Source organism: Gopherus flavomarginatus, chromosome 6 (assembly GCF_025201925.1).
Source record: "Gopherus flavomarginatus isolate rGopFla2 chromosome 6, rGopFla2.mat.asm, whole genome shotgun sequence".
NCBI lineage: Eukaryota > Metazoa > Chordata > Testudines > Testudinidae > Gopherus > Gopherus flavomarginatus.
In genome coordinates, this window is record NC_066622.1 from 65,581,221 (window position 1) to 65,594,355 (window position 13,135).

General features: G+C 47.6%; 1 long non-coding RNA gene across 1 annotated transcript; it reads left to right on the plus strand.

Moving 5' to 3' along the window:
• Positions 1-283: 283 nt before the first annotated feature.
• On the plus strand, positions 284-11,596 carry LOC127054320 (uncharacterized). Its single transcript, XR_007775210.1, has 2 exons — positions 284-1,715; positions 9,363-11,596. It is a non-coding gene; the product is annotated as an uncharacterized LOC127054320 (long non-coding RNA).
• Positions 11,597-13,135: the final 1,539 nt, after the last annotated feature.

A 13,135-nucleotide genomic window follows, 5' to 3' on the forward strand; every position in this document is an offset into this window, starting at 1 on the left:
GGAGGCTGTGAATTCTCAGATCACCTCTCCCCCGACTGCTGTTCCCTCTGTACTCTAAAACCTTTAGTATTAAGCGTAGCCTCATGCCCCTTACTCAGGGTATGTCTACGCTACGAAATTAGGTCGAATTTATAGACGTTGGTTTTTTAGAAATCTTTTTTATACAGTCGATTGTGTGTGTCCCCATACAAAATGCTCTAAGTGCATTAACTCGGCAGACTGCGTCCACAGTACCGAGGCTAGCAGCGACTTCCAGAGTGTTGCACTGTGAGTAGCTGCCCATTGGAATTCTGGTTGAGATCCCAGTGCCTGATGGGGCAAAAATAATGTTGCGGGTGGTTCTGGGTACATGTCATCAGGCCCCCCTCTCCCTCCCTCCATGAAATCAACAGCAGACAATCGTTTCGTGCCTTTTTTCCTGGGTCACCTATGCAGATGCCATACCACAGCAAGCATGGAGCCCACTCAGCTCACCGTCACCGTATGTCTTCTGGGTGCTGGCCGATGGGGGACTGCATTGCTACACAGCAGCAGCTCATTGCCTTTTGGCAGCAGACAGTGCATCGTCGTCGTACTCTTGGGTGCTCTTTTAGCCGACCTCGGTGAGGTCGGCCAGAGGCACCTGGGCAGACATGGGAGTGACTCAGCCAGGTCATTCCCTAGTCGTACTGCACTGTCTTCTGGCAAGCAGCCAGGAGATGACTATGGCTAGCAGTTGTACTGCACCATCTGCTGCCAGCCTAAGATGTATCAGATAGATGGAGTGGATCAAAACAAGAAATAGACCAGATTCGTTTTGTATTCATTTGCTCCACCCTCCCTCCGTGAAATCAGTGGCCTGCTAAACCCAGGGTTTTGAGTTCAATCCTTCAGGGGGCCATTCTGTGTGACAGTTGTTTGTGTTTCTCCTTGATGCAAAGCCACCCCCTTTGTTGATTTTAATTCCCTGTAAGCCATGTCGTCAGTCTCCCCTCCTTCCGTCAGAGCAACGGCAGACAATCGTTTCGTGCCTTTTTTCAGCGCAGATGCCAGAGCACCAGGAACATGGGAGCCCGCTCAAATCACTGCAGCAATTATGAGCACTGTAAACACCATGTGCATTATCCTGCAGTATATGCAGAACCAGAACCTGCAGAAGCGAAACCAGGCAAGGAGGCAACAGCAGCATGGTGACGAGAGTGATGAGGACATAGCCTTCTCATAAAGTACAGGCTCCAGCAATGTGCACATCCTGGTGTTAATGGGGCAGGCTCATACCCTGGAACGCTGATTCTGGGCCCGGGAAACAAGCACAGAGTGGTGGGACCGCATAGTGTTGCGGGTCTGGGACGATTCCCAGTGGCTGCGAAACTTTCACATGCGTAAAGGCATTTTCATGGAACTTTGTGACATGCTTTCCCCTGCCCTGAAGCACCAGAATACCAAGATGAGAGCAGTCCTCACAGTTGAGAAGCGAGTGGTGATAGCCCTGTGGAAGCTTGCAACGCCAGACAGCTGCCAGTCAGTTGGGCATCAGTTTGGAGTGGGAAAATCTACCGTGGGGGCTGCTGTAATCCAAGTAGCCAATGCAATCAAAGAGCTGCTGATATCAAGGGTAGTGACTCTGGGAAATGTACAGGCCATAGTGGATGGCTTTGCTGTAATGGGATTCCCTAACTGTGGTGGGGTGATAGATGGAAACCATATCCCTATCTTGGCATCGGTGCACCAAGCCAGTGAGTACATAAACTGAAAGGAGTACTTTTCAATAGTGCTGCAAGCACTGGTGGATCACATGAGACGTTTCACCAACATCAGTGTGGGATGGCTGGGAAAGGTACATAACGCTTGCATCTTAAGGAACTCTGGTCTGTTTCAAAAGCTGCAGGAAGGGACTTTCTTCCCATACCAGAAAATAACTGTTGGGGATGTTGAAATGCCTATAGTTATCCTTGGGGACCCAGCCTACCCTTTAATGCCATGGCTCATGAAGCCATACACATGCAGCCTGGACAGTAGTCAGAAGCTGTTCAACTATAGGCTGAGCAAGTGCAGAATGGTGGTAGAATGTGCATTTGGACATTTAAAAGCACGCTGGTGCAGTTTACTGACTCATAAATGATCTGGAGAAAGGGGTAAACAGTGAGGTGGCAAAGTTTGCAGATGATACTAAACTACTCAAGATAGTTAAGACCAAAGCAGATTGTGAAGAACTTCAAAAAGATCTCACAAAGCTAAATGATTGGGCAACAAAATGGCAAATGAAATTTAATGTGCATAAATGTAAAGTAATGCACATTGGAAAAAATAACCCCAACTATACATACAATATGATGGGGGCTAATTTAGCTACAACAAGTCAGGAAAAAGATCTTGGCGTTGTTAGTGCCCATGTTAGTGTCACAGCCCTAGGCAGTGTTTGCCCTGGCCTCCATGTTCAGGAAACGAGCATACACGTACTCTCAAACAAGAATCATTTCCCCGAAAGTAACCGTTGGGGCTAGGCAAATTTTGTGGTCAGCCATTTCCTGACAGCCACCCCCCCCCATGAGGGTGGTAACGAGACATCTGTAAATCTCCTAATTAGGAGAAACCTGGCCAAAAAGCTGAACATGTCATTACCCTTATAAATTGCCCACCGTGCAAGCGGTGGGCAGGGAGAAACGCAGAAACCTGTACCCGTAACCGAGCCTGATCAACTCGAGGTCTCCCTCGGCTCCGTGTTCTCAGAAGCCTGCCCGTTTGCCAGTGATGATGAAACTTTTGTGGTTTGTGTGTGTAAGTATGCCTAGCTGCTAATTCTGCTAACTGAGCCTGTAATCATCTCTTGTAAGCCGGAGACGAAAGCCGATTCTAGCCGCCCCAAGGCTCCTGCGAGGGGAAACCCACTAACCAGGAAACCTTGAACGCAAGGGGGATTGGCCGGAGTCTCACGGCAATCTTTAACTGTCTTACTGCATTTTTTTTACTTAGACGAGTAATTGCATTTATGCTTAATAATAGCACCAATAGCACCTTTACTAACCCTTGGAAGGACCTAAATAACTACTGGGACCTAGAGCGGTACCAGGGTCAGCTTCTGTTTGTAATTGCAGTATTTTTATTATTTGTTCTAGTATTGTATTGTAGGCCCAAGTTGTAACTAGTATCAAGTTGCTCCTTATCCACACCTGTGACCCATTCAATAAACCCTCAATTTTAACCCCACGACTCATTGTTTGCGTTATCCCCATTGCTACCTTCGGGGCACTTGTCACCCCTCCTGAGGACATCCAGTGATCGAGCCTCCGCCCTATCCCAGCGCTCATTACCTGGTAGATAACAGGCACCTTGTGACCATTTCGGTGGAGCAAGGGGCGAGAGTAATTAGAGATCAACATGGCATCACGAACAGGATGCCTTTGAGAGGGCCAGTGCCCGTGGCGTAGTGGGGACCGTGAACAGTCTGAGCTCGAGCAATTTCAACACCTACAATTTCACCAAGTGGCCAGCAGACAATCTGAGAGGCCCACCCTAGATTGGGTTTGCGTTATAGAGTAAGGGTCAGGGTCAAAAAGCTATACGACCTCGTTAACCTTGACTGCCGTAGGGTGTCTCCTCCATTGCCATCCCACGTTTAAATGTCACCCGGCCGATAGTTCCCTGCAGCCCCAGTGCACGGGGGTCGCGGATACTAGTCGGACTGAGACACCGTCCGGCATTTGGAAGGAGTGTAGCCGTATCGTTAAAAAATCCGGGGCCACTGTTTCTAAACTCATACCCCCGCCCCGGGTACAGCCGGGTGACCCAGCACACGGGTTGCTAACCCAATTAATGGAGGAATTAGACCAAGCTGTCGAAGAAACTTAGACCGGACGAGTATAAGTTGGAAGACGTGTCCACGGTCTTGTTCAGCGCACTAAACAAAGCGCTGGACCTCTGTGCGGTCCTTCATGGAAGCACTATGTTTGCCGCTAAACAGGCCACCGCGAACGGCACCGATAGCGCAGAAAGCGATATGGGTGACAAGGAGGAGGAGGACGGGAGTCAGGCTGTCGGAAACCCACCCCCCTACGAAGCCCCGGTCCCCTCTTCGATCTATCCCGCTCTCCCCTCAGCCCCACCTGCGCCTGAGAAGGAGATGCGGATAGAGGAATGCCTGTCGCTATCACAAAAAGCAAGGTGGACTCTAATACAGGCCAAATTACTACTACCACCGATAGCGTACCCGCACTAAAGCAGAATTGAAGGAGTTTATGGTGAACACTAGGCGTGGGGAGAGCGAGGCCGCCCTTGTTTGGCTGGGCCGTCTGGCCCTGGATCACGAGGCAGAGATAGTGGACAGGGAGGAGGCTAGTCTCTTGGCCAAAACGTCCACCTGGTTGGGAGGATTTTCAGGCCATAACCTCTTAAGAAACGGGGTCTGGCCACTTACTACACAAGCCGCAGCCTCTTTAGCCATGAAGGGCAGTTTTAAGGGCATGTATATACCTCCCGGCAGCATAAACACGCCCCATGAGATCATATGGGCTATTGTCGGGGCATCCATCGTAATGTGGGACCACAGACGGTGCCCTTGAACTTGAATCCGCAGCAAGCCCAATCCAACACGCCGCTCATTTATGTTGGGGACCCCACCCAGATCCCGGTCAACAGGGATGCAGTGGACTTAGCCATAGATGGTGCCCCACCGATTGACACAGGGGGAACCCTGTTGCTACAGGGTTGGGTTGGGCAACCTCCTATTACTTTATATGAGGCCATGTCCCATCTTCGGATGCCACAAGCTCCCAAGAGCCCCATCTCAGCCCTTCCAGCTGAGAACCCTGTTAATAAGGGTCAACCTAAGCACCCTGAACGTACCAAGGCCGAAAGGGCGCTTTTTGGGTTCCTGTTACATGGGGAGTGTCCTCCGAAGTTCAAGCAGATGGGGGACCCCCTTTTACCAGCAAGCGTTTCGAAGCATTGGTGTTGGGATGGGGGGCCTCCCTCCATATTCACTTAAAATATCACCCCGAAAGTAATGGCGTTGTAGAGCGGAAAATCGGAGTTCTGAAAACCATGATACGTTCAGTCAATCCCAACGTTGACTATAAGGGTTGGAGTACGCTATTACCACAGGTCCTTATCTCCCTCAACGCAAACTATTCTCGTTGGCCTGAAATCAGCCCCAGGCCTAGAGGCCCCTGGACTCCCGTATATCACTCTGACCAACTTGTCTGGGTGGCCGAGCCACAGGCCTCGGGTCATCGAGAACTCTATGCCACACGAATTGTAACTGCGGGCAAATATCCCAATACCTATACAGTTGCAGATGTCCAAGGCAATCACACCTTGGTCCACCATAACTGGATAAGCAAACGTTCCGAATCAGGAGCGAACTAACGGGGGCCAATAAGGCCGCCTTCTGCTTTGTCTTGCAGCTCGCCATAGCGGCGGGAAGCCGGGACGACAACCAGAAGGGCCCAGATCTGCTGAACCTGAGACATCCGTATCCCGTGGGCGAAAATACCCATCAGCTTATGTTTGCAGCCTATTGGATCCAGGAAGTTCTGGGAGGAAACGTCGACTTATCCTCACTGACCCCTGATAACTGCCTTGCATGTTCCAATAAGCTGTCTGTAAATAGGCCTTTGTTTGATTTATTGCCGTTAGTGTTTAATTTTAGTAGCATTAATGGTCCCCTTAATTGCTCCTCCCCCTTTGCTCAGTGGCTCCCCACCGTACAATGGACAGGTTGCACAAACGATCTTTTCGACCCCATTTCCCCCCTTGTTTTTTCTATTTTTAATGAAACTAGGGTACGTCGTATGGGCCCACTCTCCTTGTCACCTGGAGAAAGGCCCATGGCATCCCATTGTTGGGCCTTTTTGGGAAATAATCGAACAGAAACCATTTGGGTTGGGTCCTACCCCAATTGTTCCCAGTGGCAGCTTGTAGACGGAAATGAGACGGCCAGCAGCCCTATTTTCAATCGTACGTCCCCACCTCCCGTTTTATGCGGTAGTCACGGCCGGAAAATTAGGTCCGGCGACATCACTTATAGCGGCAAAAGATTCTATCAGCCCCTCAAACACACATATTTATCCCACAGCCACATTAAGAAGTTAGTTTTTAAGGGAGGCTCGGCATGCCAGGACTCTGCCTTTTCCCCCTGGTCCCCCAGACCCGCTCACTTCTGGCTGTGTGGCGAGGCAGCCTATACGGCGCTCCCCCCTAGCCCTAGAGGCGTATGTACCATTGGCTCTATCCTGTTAAAAGGGGGTGGTATTTATGTTGAGACCTGGCATCCCAACTCAGCCGGACGGGTTCAACGTTCCTGGGGTTGGTGGGAGAAGGCAAAGGGTGCGCTGTCCTCTGTAGTATCTTCAGTGGTCTCGTTTAACCCTGTTGGATATATGTTATTACGTGAGCAAGTATTATTTCAATCACTGGCTATTGAAACGCTGGCAAATACCACCGCAAAAGGTTTTAATTTAGTCAATCAGCAGCTTACGGAATTATCAGATTATTCTTTTCAGAACCGATTAACAATACAATTTTTGCTGCAATCACGGGACTTTTGTGAGACCCTCATATCCATGTACCCACAGTTTAAGGATAAGTGTTGTGTCTCTGTTTCTTCTGTATCTGGAAATTTAACGGAAGTAATTAACAACCTCAGGGCTTTAGGAACCGCCATGCGTGAGTCCAGGGAGACCTTCCGATTTTGGTCCTGGCTCGATTGGTTGGGTCTCGGAGCCTACAAGGCTTATTTCCAATCTCTCCTTATCTCCCTCCTGGTCGGGTGTATCCTGCTCTGCCTTGGCTGTGCCTGCTTGAAAGCCTGCATCCATCGTGTTATCAGGTCAGCCTAAATTGCCTCTTCCCCCGACACGCCCTCTTGTAGAAGGGGATGGCGAGTCGGACGATGAATCTAAGGTATAGGCATAACGTTCACATGGAGCCCAGGGCACGGGGGCATGTTAGTGCCCATGTTAGTGTCACAACCCTAGGCAGTGTTTGCCCTGGCCTCCATGTTCAGGAAACGAGCATACACGTACTCTCAAACAAGAAGCATTTCCCCGAAAGTAACCGTTGGGGCTAGGCAAATTTTGTGGTCAGCCAGTTCCTGACAGCCCCTGCCCCCTCCCCCCATGAGGGTGGTAACGAGACATCTGTAAATCTCCTAATTAGGAGAAACCTGGCCAAAAAGCTGAACACGTCATTACCCTTATAAATTGCCCACTGTGCAAGCGGTGGGCAGGGAGAAATGCAGAAACCTGTACCCGTAACCGAGCCTGATCAACTCGAGGTCTCCCTCGGCTTCGTGTTCTCAGAAGCCTACCCGTTTGCCGGTGGTGATGAAACTTTTGTGGTTTGTGTGTGCAAGTATGCCTAGCTGCTAATTCTGCTAACTAACTGAGCCTGTAATCGTCTGTTGTAAGCCGGAGACGAAAGCCGATTCTAGCCGCCCCAAGGCTCCTGCGAGGGGAAACCCACTAACCAGGAAACCTTGAATGCAAGGGGGATTGGCCGGAGTCTCACGGCAATCTTTAACTGTCTTACTGCATTTTTTTTACTTAGACAAGTAATTGCATTTATGCTTAATAATAGCACCAATAGCACCTTTACTAACCCTTGGAAGGACCTAAATAACTACTGGGACCTAGAGCGGTACCAGGGTCAGCTTCTGTTTGTAATTGCAGTATTTTTATTATTTGTTCTAGTATTGTATTGTAGGCCCAAGTTGTAACTAGTATTAAGTTGCTCCTTATCCGCACCTGTGACCCATTCAATAAACCCTCAATTTTAACCCCACGACTCATTGTTTGCGTAATCCCCATTGCTACCTTCGGGGCACTTGTCACCCCTCCCGAGGACATCTAGTGATCGAGCCTCCGCCCTATCCCAGCGCTCATTACCTGGTAGATAACAGGCACCTTGTGACCATTTCGGTGGAGCGAGGGGCGAGAGTAATCAGAGATCAACAGGCGTCATCGTGGATAGTTCTCTGAAGATGTCCACACAGTGCGCAGAGGCAGTCAAAAAAGCAAACAGGATGTTAGAAATCATTAAAAAGGGGATAGAGAATAAGACTGAGAATATATTATTGCCCTTATATAAATCCATGGTACGCCCACATCTCAAATACTGTGTACATATGTGGTCTCACCTCAAAAAAGATATTCTAGCACTAGAAAAGGTTCAGAAAAGGGCAAAATGATTAGGGGTTTGGAGAGGGTCCCATGTGAGGAAAGATTAGAGGCTAGGCCTCTTCAGCTTGGAAAAGAGGAGACTAAGGGGGGATATGATAGAAGTATATAAAATCATGAGTGATGTGGAGAAAGTGGATAAGGAAAAGTTATTTACTTATTCCCATAATACAAGAACTAGGCGTCACCAAATGAAATTATTAGGTAGCAGGTTTAAAACAAATAAAAGAAAGTTCTTCACACAGAGCATAGTCAACTTGTGGAACTTCTTACCTGAGGAGGTTGTGAAGGCTGGGACTATAACAATATTTAAAAGGGAACTGGATAAATTCATGGTGGCTAAGTCCATAAATGGCTATTAGCAAGAAAGGGTAAAGAATGGTGTCCCTAGCCTCTGTTCATCAGAGGATGGAGATGGATGGCAGGAGAGAGATCACTTGATTATTGCCTGTTAGCTTCATTCCCTCTGGGGCACCTGGCATTAGCCACTGTTGGTAGACAGATACTGGGCTTGATGGACCTTTGGTCTGACCTGGTACGGCCGTTCTTATGTAGACAGACCTCAGCGAAACCAATATTCCCATTGTTATTACTGCTTGCTGTGTGCTCCACAATATCTGTGAGCATAAGTGGGAGACGGTTATGGTGGGGTGGGAGTTGAGGCAAATCACCTGGCCACTGATTACATGCAGCCAGACACCACGGCAGTTAGAAGAGTATAGGAAGGCATGGTGTGCAGCTGAGGAGTTTTGAAAACCAGTTTCATGACTGGCCAGCCTACAGTGTGAAAGTTCTGTTTGTTTCTCCTTGATGAACCCCCAACCCCACTTGGTTCACTCTACTTCCCTGTAAGCTCACCCTCCTCCCCTCCCCCCTTCAATCACCTCTTGCAGAGGCAATAGTCATTGTTGCTTCACATTCATGTATTCTTTATTTATTCATCACACAAGTAGGGGGATAACTGCCAAGGTAGCCCAGGAGGGGTGGGGGAGGAGGGAAGGGCAAGGCCATACTGTACTTTAAAACTTATTGAATGCCAGCCTTCTGTTGGTTGGGCAATCCTCTGGGGTGGAGTGGCTGGGTGGCCGGAGACCCCCCCCCCCAACACATTCTTGGGCATCTGGGTGAGGAGGCTATGGAACTTGGGGAGGATGGTGGTTGGGTACACAGAGGCTGTAATGGTGGTTTGTGTTCCTGCCTTTCCTGCAGCTCAACCATACGCTGGAGCATATGAGTTCGATGCTCCAGCAGCCTGAGATTGACTGCTGCCTTCTGTCAGCAAGCTGATGCCACCTGTCATCTTCAGCCTACCGCTTAATCTCTTTAGCCCGCCACCTCTCATGTTCATATTGTGTTATCCTGCACTCTGACATTGTCTGCCTCCACACATTCTGCTGTGCTTTGTCAGTGTGGAAGGACTGCATGAGCTCAGAGAACATTTCATCCTGAGTGCATTTTTTTCACCTTCTAATCTTCACTAGCCTCTGGGAAGGAGAAACATATGCAGCTGGTGGAGGGGAAAAAAGGGAGAGTGGTAGTTAAGAAGACATTTTATAGAACAATGGGTACACTCTTTCACCGTAAACCTTGTTGTTAACATTACATAACATATGTGCTTTTGTTACAAGGTCGCATTTTGATGGCTTCACCCCTTCCCCCACCACATGGCTAACAGCAGGGAACATTTCTGTTCAGCCACAGGCAAACAGCCCAGCAGGAACGGGCACCTCTGAATGTCCGCTTAATAAAACCGCCCTATTTTAACCAGGTGACCATGAATGATACCACTCTCCTGTGGATAACACAGAGAGATAAAGAACGGATGTTTGAATGCCAGCAAACACCAGGACCATATGCTGCAATGCTTTGTTCTGCAATGATTCCCACATATGTGCTACTGGCCTGGCGTGGTAAAGTGTTCTACCATGGAGAATGGAATAAGACTGTCCTCCCAGAAGCCTTTTGCAAAGGCTTTGGGAGTACATCCAGGAGAGCTTTATGGAGATGTATGGGGATGGAGCGCAAATCCTCCAGAGACATGTTAACAGACTTTTCCAGTAGCTGTACTGGCCGCGAATGCCAAGGCAAATCAATCATTAAACACGCTTTTAAACTATGTATAATACTTACAAAGGTAAACTCACCAGAGGTCCCTTCTCCGCCTTCAGGGTCCGGGAGCCCGCTTTGGGTGGGTTTGAGGGGTACTGGCTCCACGTCCAGGGTGAGAAACAGATCCTGGCTGTTTGGGGAAACCGGTTTCTCTGCTTCCTTGCTGTGAGCTATCTTCCTCGTCCCCAGAACCCACTTCCATGTTGCATCCTACTCCATTGACGGAGTCAAAGCACAGGGTTGGGGTACTGGTGGCTGCACTCCCCAGAATGGCGTGCAGCTCATCATAGAAGCTGCATGTTTGGGGCTGTGACCTGGAGCAGCCATTTGCTTCTCTGGTTTTTTGATAGGCTTGCCTGAGCTTAATTTTCATGCAGCATTGCCACAAGTCCTTGTTATAGCCTCTGTCCTTCATGCCCTTGGAGACTTTCAAATGTTTTGGCATTTCATTTACTGGAACGGAGTTCAGCTGGCACAGATTCATCTCCCCATACAGCGATCAGATCCCGTACCTCCCGTTCGGTCCATGTTGGAGCTCTTTTGCGATTCTGGGACTCCATGGTCACCTCTGCTGATGAGCTCTGCATGGTCACCTGTGCTGATCAGCTCGCAACACTGGCCAAACAGGAAATGAAATTCAAAAGTTTGCGGGACATTTCCTGTCTACCTGGCCAGTGCATCTGAGTTGAGAGCACTGTCCAGAGCGGTCACAATGGAGCACTCTGGGATAGCTCCCGGAGGCTAATACTATCAAATTGCGTCCACACTACCCCAAATTTGACCTGGCAAGGCCAATTTCAGCGCTAATCCCCTTGTCGGAGGTGGAGTAAAGAAATCAATTTTAAGAGCCCTTTAAGTCAGGGAAAAAAGGGCATTTTCGTGGGGATGGGTGCAGGGTTAAATCGAGGTAACACTGCTAAATTCCACCTAAAATCGTAGTGTAGACCAGGCCTCAGGTGGAGAGACAAGTATTTTGTTCTAAATGATCTGATATGAACGACAATGAATAGCCTCTTATTACACTGGTCTACAATTTTTGAGAAGTCGTCTGCTTCAGAGATAAAATGTGATATTTATTACGTATTTTGATGTGCTGAATTCAAATATGACAATTAAAACAACTGATTGGCTACTGTTTCTAAGATATTTAAGTTTTTACATTTTATGCCTATGTGTATTGTGTAGATAGTAGAATTTTAATCATAAATTGTAAACCTAGGTCTTTTCATGTGTTTATGGTTGCTATACATGATAACATTTCACCTGTCCTGTTTATGTAACACTTTAAAAATCAGCAAAAGGGTTATATAAATAAAATTTATTATGAAACAAAAGGCAAGAAACAAAAGGCAAAAAACTATTATGTACATAATTTAGTCCTATTCAGTGTCTACTCGGCGCTTCTTGGTTTGTCTCTTGTATTCATTAAATGGAGCATCTCTTGTCACTGTCCAGCAATAGTCTGCAAGCATTGCTGGGCTCCATTTGCCCTGATAGCCTGCCAGGAGATTCCACTGCTGTAGTCTGGAGCCCAACAGCTCTGCCTTACTCTTGGGTAGTTCCAAATCCCTGACAAGGTCATTCAGTTCACCTTGTGTTATGAGGTGTGGTTCAGAGGAGGAGGATGGCAGAAAATGTGGGTCCTGTGACATTGATGGTTCAGGACCAGAAGTTTCATCCTCTTCCTCTTCCTCGTCTGACTCAAGTGAGAATGATTCTGGTGCATCAGGAACTGGCAGTCCTTCTCCGTGGGGTACTGGGCGTATACTGATGGAATGTTTGGATAATGCACAGTCCACTTTTTCTTCTTTGACACACCTTTCCCAACTGGAGGCACCATGCAGAAGTAACAATTGCTGGTATGATCTGTTGGCTCTCTCCAAATCATTGGCACTGCAAAAGGCATAGATTTCCTTTTCCTGTTCAACCACTGGCGAAGATTTGTTGCACAAGTGTTGCAGCCTATGTGTGGGGCCCACCTCTTGTCCTGATCTCCAATTTTGCAGCCAAAATAAAAGTGATAGACTTTCTTAATCACAGTGGTTATACTGCGCTTTTGTGATGCAAAAGTCACTTCACCACAAACATAGCAGAAGTTATCTGCACTGTTCACACAAGTACGAGGCATCTCTGCTCACTTTGGCTAAACAGAAATGTGTCCCTTTGCAAAATCAAACACTGACAAATAAGAGAGCACGACACTGTATGATTTCTAGAGCTGATATAGGGCAATTTTTTTTTTCAGCAGAGTGATGTAAGCTTCGTCATGATTGCATCATCCATGACTTCTAGGAATAACATGATGCAATTCATATCATGTATGACACAATACCAGCTTCAGATTGCATCATTCATTGTTTTGCCTAAAAAGCAAGTACTGTCCAAACCCAGTCATAGATTTATTCATAGATCCAGTCAAAGATGTATTCTAGTCATTTCTGGTTTAAATTGAGATCCCCTCCCTTTATAACTCACTTATCCTCCACCATTCCCAAGTCAAGGGTCATATATACTGACCCAATAGCATATCTTAAAAACTAGAGCCAATCAACAACTTTAAGCATCATTTTCGTTCTCAGTGACCCAGAATTAGTAAAGTTGGACTACATTTATTTCAGAAGCATTTTGGCTGTAGAGCAGTGTTACAAGATAGGGTGAAAAAGAGGGAACTCAGGTTTTTTTTCCCTTCACCCTTCATCTCAAATAATTCATTCAAGTCACTTTAACTTTATGTTCCATGTTAATTAATCCCTGATTTTACAATTGCATTAGTAAATATGCAGTGCTTCTCAGTGACATAGTCGCCTTCTCTGATCATTTCAATCTCTGCTGTATCTTTACCATAGCATGCCACATGTGGGTCTTACAGTTGC